Source organism: Cyprinus carpio, chromosome B1 (genome assembly GCF_018340385.1).
Source record: "Cyprinus carpio isolate SPL01 chromosome B1, ASM1834038v1, whole genome shotgun sequence".
NCBI classification, from domain to species: domain Eukaryota; kingdom Metazoa; phylum Chordata; class Actinopteri; order Cypriniformes; family Cyprinidae; genus Cyprinus; species Cyprinus carpio.
In genome coordinates, this window is record NC_056597.1 from 12,911,657 (window position 1) to 12,920,854 (window position 9,198).

The window sequence follows — 9,198 nt, forward strand, 5'->3', positions numbered from 1 at the left end:
ACAGGGGGGTGGCAACCAGGTCTTATTGTTTCAAAACGAGATGCGCAAGAGCCAAGATCGTATAATGTCGTCAATAAAGCAGGACGACAGTTCCGCCGCAACAGGCGCCACCTGATGGAAAACAATTCACAAGCCTACAGAAACATTTGATCCAGCGGGTGAGGACCCCATGACGATACACACTCTCCACATCCCAGAGGCACATGAAGTGACAGATCAGCCCTGTACAGTGTGTGCCAGAGCAATCTGTACATAACAGCAGCACCACAACCACCAGGAGTGGTCGGGTTGTGAAAGTTCCTGTGAGGTTTCAGGACTACTGTATGAATTGACTGTGTATTTGCCTAGTAATTAAGGTTAAGCATGTTTAAGCTCTGAACTGCTTATTGGACAAGATGTTTGCTATAAGTATAAAAAAAAAATAATAATAAAAAAAAAAATTCCCAGTTACGAGGACTTTAAGATCTGTATCCAGGGTTCATATGCGGTTTATTGCTTGTATTGTTCTTTGTGAAAAAAGGAGGATGTGGTGTAGTGTTATATCCATTTATGATGTAATTGCATATTGACTCCACTAGAGGGCCACCTTGGGTTGACTGCAGAAGGTTACCGGGGTTAGACGAGTTAGACTGTGGCATGCTGAGCGGGTTAGCAGCAGGAGCTGGCTTGTGTTCTGTAATAAATATGTGGTTCTGAGTTATAACTCTCCGTGTACAAAGTCTGTTGGATACACTGCAACAGAAGAAACACTACAGGAGAGATATTAAAATTAAAATATCGATCTGATACCAATACCAGTGTTGGCATCGATACTATCGATATTTAGATCGATCCGCCCACCCCTACTGGAAGCCTGCTCTGGTAAGTTTTAAACTTTCAAAGCATCTTGTAACTATATGACTTAGCTGAAATATTGCCATACACTTTGCTCTATATGTGCGTGCAACTATAGCTAAGAAAGTTTGTGGGTCCAAATGGAAACCGCGAATGCCGAATGCCTCGTCTATAAAACTGCTTGTCATTGTATTTAGGGAGCTGCAAATAGTAGAGTTGTGACGTTCGCGAACGAACCGATTCTTTTGAACGGCTCATAAACATGAACGATGGGAGCCGAGTCGCGGCTGGAGGGGAGCCGTTCTTTCTGTCGTTCTTTTTTCCTATATGCGTGTTTCACACAGATGCACACAAATGAGCTCCTCCAGGAGACAGAACAGTTATAGGGGGAGGGGCACACCCAGCGCAGGCCAACCCTTTATAGCGTGATGATATTAGTTATTAGTTGTGCACGCATCCTTCACGTGAGTACTCCAGTGGAAAAAAAACCCTGCGTGCCTCTGTCATTGGGTAGGAGCGGAGCCATGACGTGTGCACGCTGCCGTCACATGCTTACTCCAGTTAAAAAAAAATAAAAAATAAAAACACGTGCGAATGCCTCTCTGTTCATTGCAGCCCACTTTGTTATTGTTCATTGACTTGAAGGGGCTGATGTCCTATTTGCAAAGTTTACAGTAGTAATAGTATGTAGTATGTAGACATTTCCATTTTATTTATCCTAATTTTATCTACTTTAAATATTTTTTGTTTTCTATCAAAATGTTCTTGTGTGATAACAATGTTCTTGTGTGGAAGTGTTTGTAGTAAAAGCTGTTTTGCACAGAAATTCATTGCAGCCGGCTTTGTTTTTGATGTTTATTTGTGGGTAGGTATTGTATGAATAACATGTCAACGTAGCTTTACACACACACACACACACACACACACACACTTTGTACTAAAGGTAAATCCAAAATAGTGATGTCACTGTCTAAGCAGAGGGATTTGTGCAAACCCTATGGAATATAGTCCACACATGACAAATGAGGTAATAATCAATATTTCAGAATAATTCAAACTCAGATATTGGTGTGTGATATCTGAGTTTTAATTATTTTGACTACAAATCTCACCTCATCATTCCTCCCAGTGATTATTTCCAGGATAAACTGAGATGCCCCCAAGCTGGCTTCTTAAAACTGACTAAATATTTAAAAAGAGCCGTTCTTTTGAACGGCTCTTTGAAAGGAACGGATCGCGAAGATCCGGATCCCCTCAAAGAGCCATAAATCCCATCACTAGCAAATAGTAGGTATGATGACGAAGTTTTGGATACGATCATAGGGTCATAAATGGATCACATGACTAGACAGAGCTGAAAATTCCCTTTACGACGACACCTGGATTGTGAAGATCAGTTGAGGATTGCGAAAGTTATGATATTTTTAATAACGGGGAATATAGTAAAATAGTATACATTAATTACAATTGAAGTCGTGTGGACCGAAAATGCTTACTATTCACACATTTTTTCTTGTAACTTCCTCATTTTATCAGATATTTGCATGAAATTTGAATAGAAGGTAGGATTTTTGTTAGTTCTTTCAAATGAAATCATGAAAATTTACTGTTTTTAGCTGGAATGGGCATCAGACCCATGGTACCTCACTGAAAACAAGTATAATTAATAAGAGTTCATTCATATTCATAAACATTTTTTTCAGAATACAAGAGAAAACAAAAATACACATCACTATTAATTGTTAATTCATATTCATACAAGTACACAACAAATATTCATTTTCATTCACAAACAGACAATAAGTTTTTTGTGTTTTATTTATTTATTTTTTTTTTTGAAGGAGGCCTGCAGTGCATCTGACAGGGCGTTCGCTAATCTACCCGCCACAAATGTGACTACCCAATTTCCGCGATTTAGTTAAATACCTTCTCCTCTATGGATTTCGGTGGAATTTCGTCAGTACCAAGATAAAAGCTATGTATTTATGTCCAACTACCTTTCAGTAGTGTCCAAAGCTTAGATGAAAGCCCACCGACCGGTTGAAAGCCACGCAAATTTTCAGAAAGTCGAGGTGACCTGAAAACACCTCAGGGCTGAAATCCCGAAGTGTCCAACGCTGCAGGGGTTTGCACTCAACGTAGTTAACGTCATGTTCAGGAAAAACATACTCCCACCAGGCGGCCAGGAGTAGATATTGACTGACACACACATTAACAGTACCACGCAGTTTGGAACACATTTTTGAGGCAGAATGTTCGCCGCGAGTGGTTGCTATGTCATCATACCTACAAATAGCTAAGTTGTAGGCTATCCAGGGGCGGACTGGCCATCGGGAGCACTGGGACATTTCCCGGTGGCCTGATGGTCATTCTGGCCTGCCGGTGTTGTGCCGAATTCTTCACCCCTGCCAGATTCTGCATCCCCTCGTTGAAGTCACTACCTGATTGCCTAATCCCAACCCCTCCCCACACCTACTCCTAAACCTACCAATACCAGGGGGTGCATAATCTGGCAGGGTGCAAATTTCGGCACTACACCGGCTGGCGCTGTGCAGTCGATCAGGCTGACGTGCAATAGGCTGGGATGCAACTGCGAATTAATTGACGGATTTATGAATCTACGAATCAGGCGATCCCGGAGTGAAAATGACACCACCACATGACCCAACATCAGCGAAGCACTGCCTAATTGGCTATATCCAGAGGCAGGCTTCATCTTAGAAAACCGTGCAAAAAACGGAGCGTAAAGGCAAAGGAGGAGCAGAGCGAGAACGTATAAAAAAGAGAAAAGCCCCGGCCACAGACGCATTAAGTTGATGCAAAATCCCAGCCATGTTCACCAGTAAGGGAGCAGGTCGGTCAGCATTACATTTACATTATATTTACTAGGGGTGGGACAGTTCACTGAAAAAATCGAACTGTTCGGTTCTCCACACACGGTTCGGCACGCGCTGGAACCGCTGTTCAACCGTTGTCAAATCTGACAAAGCATCTGTAATATGGTTTACTATAAATAACACGTAAAACAAACAGGGTTCAGTTCATATATGTTTCTGTTGATGGATGCGGATTCTGGCTTCCCAGACATTACAACAACAGTGATGAAAAACAAACAAACAAACAAAAAAAAAAAAACCCGTGGACAAACCATTCACTCTTGTTCAATACGAATACGAACACTGGATCAGTGCATTCTTTTAAAGTGACAGTCTTTATATTAATCGAACACCAACAACAAAGAAATCACTAAAGATAAATTAAAGATTTATCTTTAATTTATAGTCCAAAATGCAATGCTGTTTTACATTTGATTACTTTATTCAATTTATGTACCTAAAAACTATGCTATACCAACGCTAAAAAAACCCTGAAAGTCAGTTTATTTTATTTGTAGCTTTACTCTATTGTATTTATTTGTGCTGTTGCTTGTAGTTAGAATATTCTTAATAATATGATAAAATATATAATTTTTGAAAGTATAGTTTTTCCATAAACATAGCACATACAACGGTAGCGAAACAGTGACCCTAAAACTAGTGCTCCAAGTGCTCCTGCTGTTAAACAAAAGGGGGTGGACAGTTCAGCTTTTGAGTCAGAGCAGGAACCTTCCGGTAAAGTTTAAGCTATAAGCAAAACTAAACATGCTGGCTATACTCTTAGAACAATATGTGCTTTTATGATTTAAAAGATCATCAATAGTAGGACTGTGATCATGGGGACATACAATTGATGGCTGCACAATTAATATAGATTATTGAAAGTGCTTATTTCATATAGCAGAGAAACTAGATGTGCAGAGTGAAAGAGAGAGGGATTCAGGGAAAGATGATATAGATGGTGTATTCCTAGTGAGTTTTTGAGGGTTTATTTATTTATCCATTCATATTATGTATGGTAGTCTACCTGTTACATCAACTTACAGGGTTAGCCTACAAGTTTAGCAGTCTGGTGGACACATGAATTGGGTGGTGGTGACTGCACCAACAGAGGTGGCCTGGGGTGGAGTCAAATTCCCGGCCTGATTTACTGTCCCAGTCCGCCACTGAGGCTATCCGTATGCATACGGCAGCTGTTACGAACACTGGTCATAGGATTAAATAATGCCGACGTTGTTCCGTTATTCCGTGTTAATTGTAGGAGTTTTATTCAGCGACCACCTGGCTGAGGTTTGGACGCGTACTCATAAAAGAAGCGACGCGGTTGCGACGCGCTCGTTTGTCCAGGCTGGATGCTATTGTTATATGGAAGGCCCAGAGGGTCAAAAACACGCGAAATTTAACGCGTAAACAACACGTTAAATACGCGTGTTTCACGCGTAAACAACACGTATTTAACGCGTTAAATACGTGTCGTTTACGCGTGAAAAATCAGCGCGTTAAATACGCGTGAAGTACACGTTAAGTACGTGTTAAATACACGTGAAGTACGCGTTAAAAATCAGTTTGAACGGGTCAGTGTCATTGGCTGCTGAGGACTTGGGTCAAACTACTTCTGTGAGCTTAGGGGGTGTATCATTCATAGACTAGGATACGTACGATTCATAGAATTTAACATGGCTTATTCAGCCTAATTATTTTGTCCTTTTTGTCTTTTTTGTATAGCCTATAGAAATAATATATTTAAATTGCAGTTTTATGAAAATTTTGATATTATATTAGAAATAAAATTGCCTTGTTTTTCTCCATGTACGCCTTTTTTAGTAAATAAACTTATTAGTGGACATTATAGTTTTAACAGTGATCAAACTTAAGTTAGCATCAAAGCTTTTACATTAATGTGGGTAAATCAGTTACAGTGAAGGGAAGCAATCAATGCGGGTTTAAGACAAACTATATGTCTTTGGAAAACAACGTGAGCTTTTCTTGTGCTTACATTTACAGCTATCACCAGCAGGCGGCGCTAGTTATGCATTTTTTAAGACTTTCAGGTCAGGTATAAGAACTTGATTTGGCTTTCCTGACAGCAGAAGTATTCTACCACTTCCACCATTTAAGATCCTCCTATTTACTTTTCTTTTCTTTTCTTTTTTTTTCTTTTGTATTTTTTTCCTTTTCTTGTGTAGTCCAAAGAAAATATCTAGATGGCAGTTTTATGAAAAAAATACTTTTATCAAGATTCAAGATAAGATTGCCCCTTTTTTGCACATTAGTAAACAAACCTGCGTGACCACAGCAACCCGGGATTATCAGAGATTTATTAATTAATATTTTATTTTGAATTAAGAAATTATTATATTATTTATTATACAAAATATGTAATTATTAAAATATTATATTTACCATAGGCCTTGGCTACTGGACTGTATTACATGCCATTGTCAGCACTGATTCAAATTAAGTTTATCATGAATAAATGTTACATAAAGTGCATAATATAATATAGGCCTACAAGAAAACATTTTTTATCCATCCTACAGTCTTGTAAGTCCATTAATGATCGTCATTTTCCTGTCATATTTGTATATTATTGTTATTATTATTATTATTATTGTTATATTATCCACTTATTATTGGTTATATATTTATATTCGTTTATATCAATCTTTTCTTTTCATTTCGATCTCTTTGCTCGACATGCAAATCAAGCTTTGATTATGCAGACTGGAATTTTTGCTGGAATGCAGTTTAAATTTAACATATATTTCATTTTATTTCGGCTAATTAATAGACCATAATTATAGGCTACTATAGTGTTTCGTTAAAGAATTAATCATTCATGTAGTTTCATTTGTAAATGAAAACACAACAGCTCACTTATCTGTGAGTTGTATAGTGTTTTCATTTACAAATGAAACTACATGAATGATTAATTCATCAACGAAAAAATAGAGTGTTTATCAAAAATTGTATAGTATTATCCTGTGTTTTTTCCCTTCTCCCAAAACAGCTTATAATAGGCTACTGTTTTAGCTATTAAAATAGTTCAGTTTTGTATGTAATGGCAAAGTGATTATATTTCGTTTTTTTTTTTTTTTTTTTTTTAGTTAATTTAGAAAAAACGTTTGGAGCATTTATTGTTCGTTAAATATAAGTTTTTGTTTTTTAAAGTCACAACTCAGAAAACACTAGTTTATTGGTAAATAATTAAAATATCTCCTCAATATTTCCCCCTGACACATTCATGGTTATTACTATTGCTGGGGCTTTGCGGCAAGCTTGAGCCTATTGCGTGCATTCGAGCCGCTCTTGAGAGTCGTAGTAGCACGGTCTTGTGTTGTTTCCACCAGCGCTGCAATTTTTTTCATCACTAATTGATGGATGTCTAAAATATAAAAATAAGGAAAAGCCTAAAACAGGCCTGAGGCCCGGACCGCGTCTGAACTATGATGTGAAAATATGCCCGAAACACGGCCCTAGAGGTGTAAAAAAGTCGGGCCGGCCTGAAATGCAGGCTTAACTATTACTTACTATTAGAAAAGTAGTTAATATCTTTGACACATATGTAGTAGTGATAGGCTACTACATATGTGTCATATGTGTACTATATATATTAGTGCAAATGGAATGTCAGGATTCAGGAGTACCAGATAAAATGATCAACATATCTGGAATGAGCATGAGGTATACTGCAGCACTAACACAGTCATAGTGCAATATTATCTGAGGCTGTGGAATGCATGGAAGGTGCACTGTTAGTTCAATTCAACAATGTTAATATAATAGTTACTGTGGCTACTATCTGCAAGGACATCATCAATTTGTGGTTTCTATGGTTTTACTACAAAAAATGGTTATACAGTTCAAATACATTTTTTGATAATTTTAGAGATTTAGATCAAATTTGTGGGCTTTCCCTGATACTTGCATGAAATACTTGCATTCTTTTAGGTGCCTTTGGTGTACAGCAAATGGAATGTATAGTGTTGCAGTTTATTTATTTATTTTCAGTACATACTTGTGTTCGGTTCACAGACATACATTCACAGTTTCATACATTTATCTTGTCCATCAAAGAAGACTTTAATAAAATAGTTTTTAAAGATGACAAGTGACACTGCATTGACTCCCCTTTTAAATTGCTAATTTAACACTTTACACATTTTATTTAAGCAGGTTTCACTTAGAAAACTACTAATCCGGTCAACAATAAGTTTAAGAATTCCCTATAGCACAAGTTCACAGCACATTTCCTACAGGGCCACTGTCCTGCAGAGTTTCAATCCAACCAGCTCCAACAGACTTGATCCAGCTAATCAACTCTTCAGGACAGTGGCCCTCCAGGAACTGAGTTTGACACCCCTGCCATATAGAGTAACAAGAACAATAGACTGCACATATTGCAATCATTCACAGCTCTAAAACAACATGAGGCTGGTTTTGTGAATACAAAGTCTATTGTACTGTAGGTCTATTGTAAATTTGAGCTTTCAATGACATTAGTTCTGATTTAAAATAGTAATGAATATGTTAACACATTGACCTACACTCTTAAAAATAAAGGTGCTTCATGATACCATAGAAGAACCTTTTTGTCTAAATGGTTACATAAAGTAGCATTAACATCTGAAGAACCTTTCTGTATCACAAAAGGTTCTTTGTGGTGAAAGAATGTTCTTCAGATTAAAAAAAAAGTAAGAAAGAGATGGTTCTTTAAAGAACCTTTGACTGAATGGTTCTTTGTGGAACCAAAAATGGTTATTCTATGGCATCGCATCAAGAACCTTCTGAAGCACCTTTATTATTAAGAGTGTACTGTACATTTCATCATGCAGATGATTTGTATGAATGTATGATCACAAGATTTGATATCAACTGGTCTGGCTCAGTCCGAGTCTGTGTTCTGTCAGTGCTTGAGGAAGGTAAAGTAAGTGGGGAACTGAAAAAATGAGCTTTAATAGCACAGTCTCATTTGAGAAAACTGCTGGTTAGGTTTGAAACCCGCCACAGGGTGTGCGGTAAGAGACTAGGTGAAAAGATGTTGGAAATTTGGGATTTACCACAACAAAAACTCAGTTATAGTCCTTAGTATTCACTAATAAGTTTATTTACTAAAAAAAGCGTACATGGAGAAAAACAAGGCAATTTTATTTCTAATATAATATCAATTTTTTCATAAAACTGCAATTTAAATATATTATTTCTATAGGCTATACAAAAAGGACAAAATAATTAGGCTGAATAAGCTGATCTGTAGCATGTTAAATGGTGGTATCCTAGTCTATGAATGGTACACCCCCTAAGCTCACAGAAGTAGTTTGACCCAAGTCCTCAGCAGCCAATGACACTGACCCTTTCAAACTGATTTTTAACTCGTACTTCACGCGTATTTAACACGTACTTAACGTGTACTTCACGTGTATTTAACACGTTAAATACACGTATTTAACGCGCTGATTTTTCACGCGTATTTAACGTGTTGTTTACG

The 9,198-nt window shown here is 37.5% G+C and overlaps 1 protein-coding gene across 3 annotated transcripts in view; it reads left to right on the forward strand.

The window, feature by feature from the left end:
* Nucleotides 1-627: 627 nt before the first annotated feature.
* The window catches only part of LOC109098517, an 18,436-nt gene continuing 9,865 nt past the window's right edge, over nt 628-9,198 (forward strand). For all 3 annotated transcript variants that reach the window (XM_042716631.1, XM_042716632.1, XM_042716630.1), the window contains exon 1: nt 628-861. The gene's annotated coding sequence lies outside the window, so the exon portion shown is untranslated. The remainder of the gene's footprint in view (nt 862-9,198) is intronic.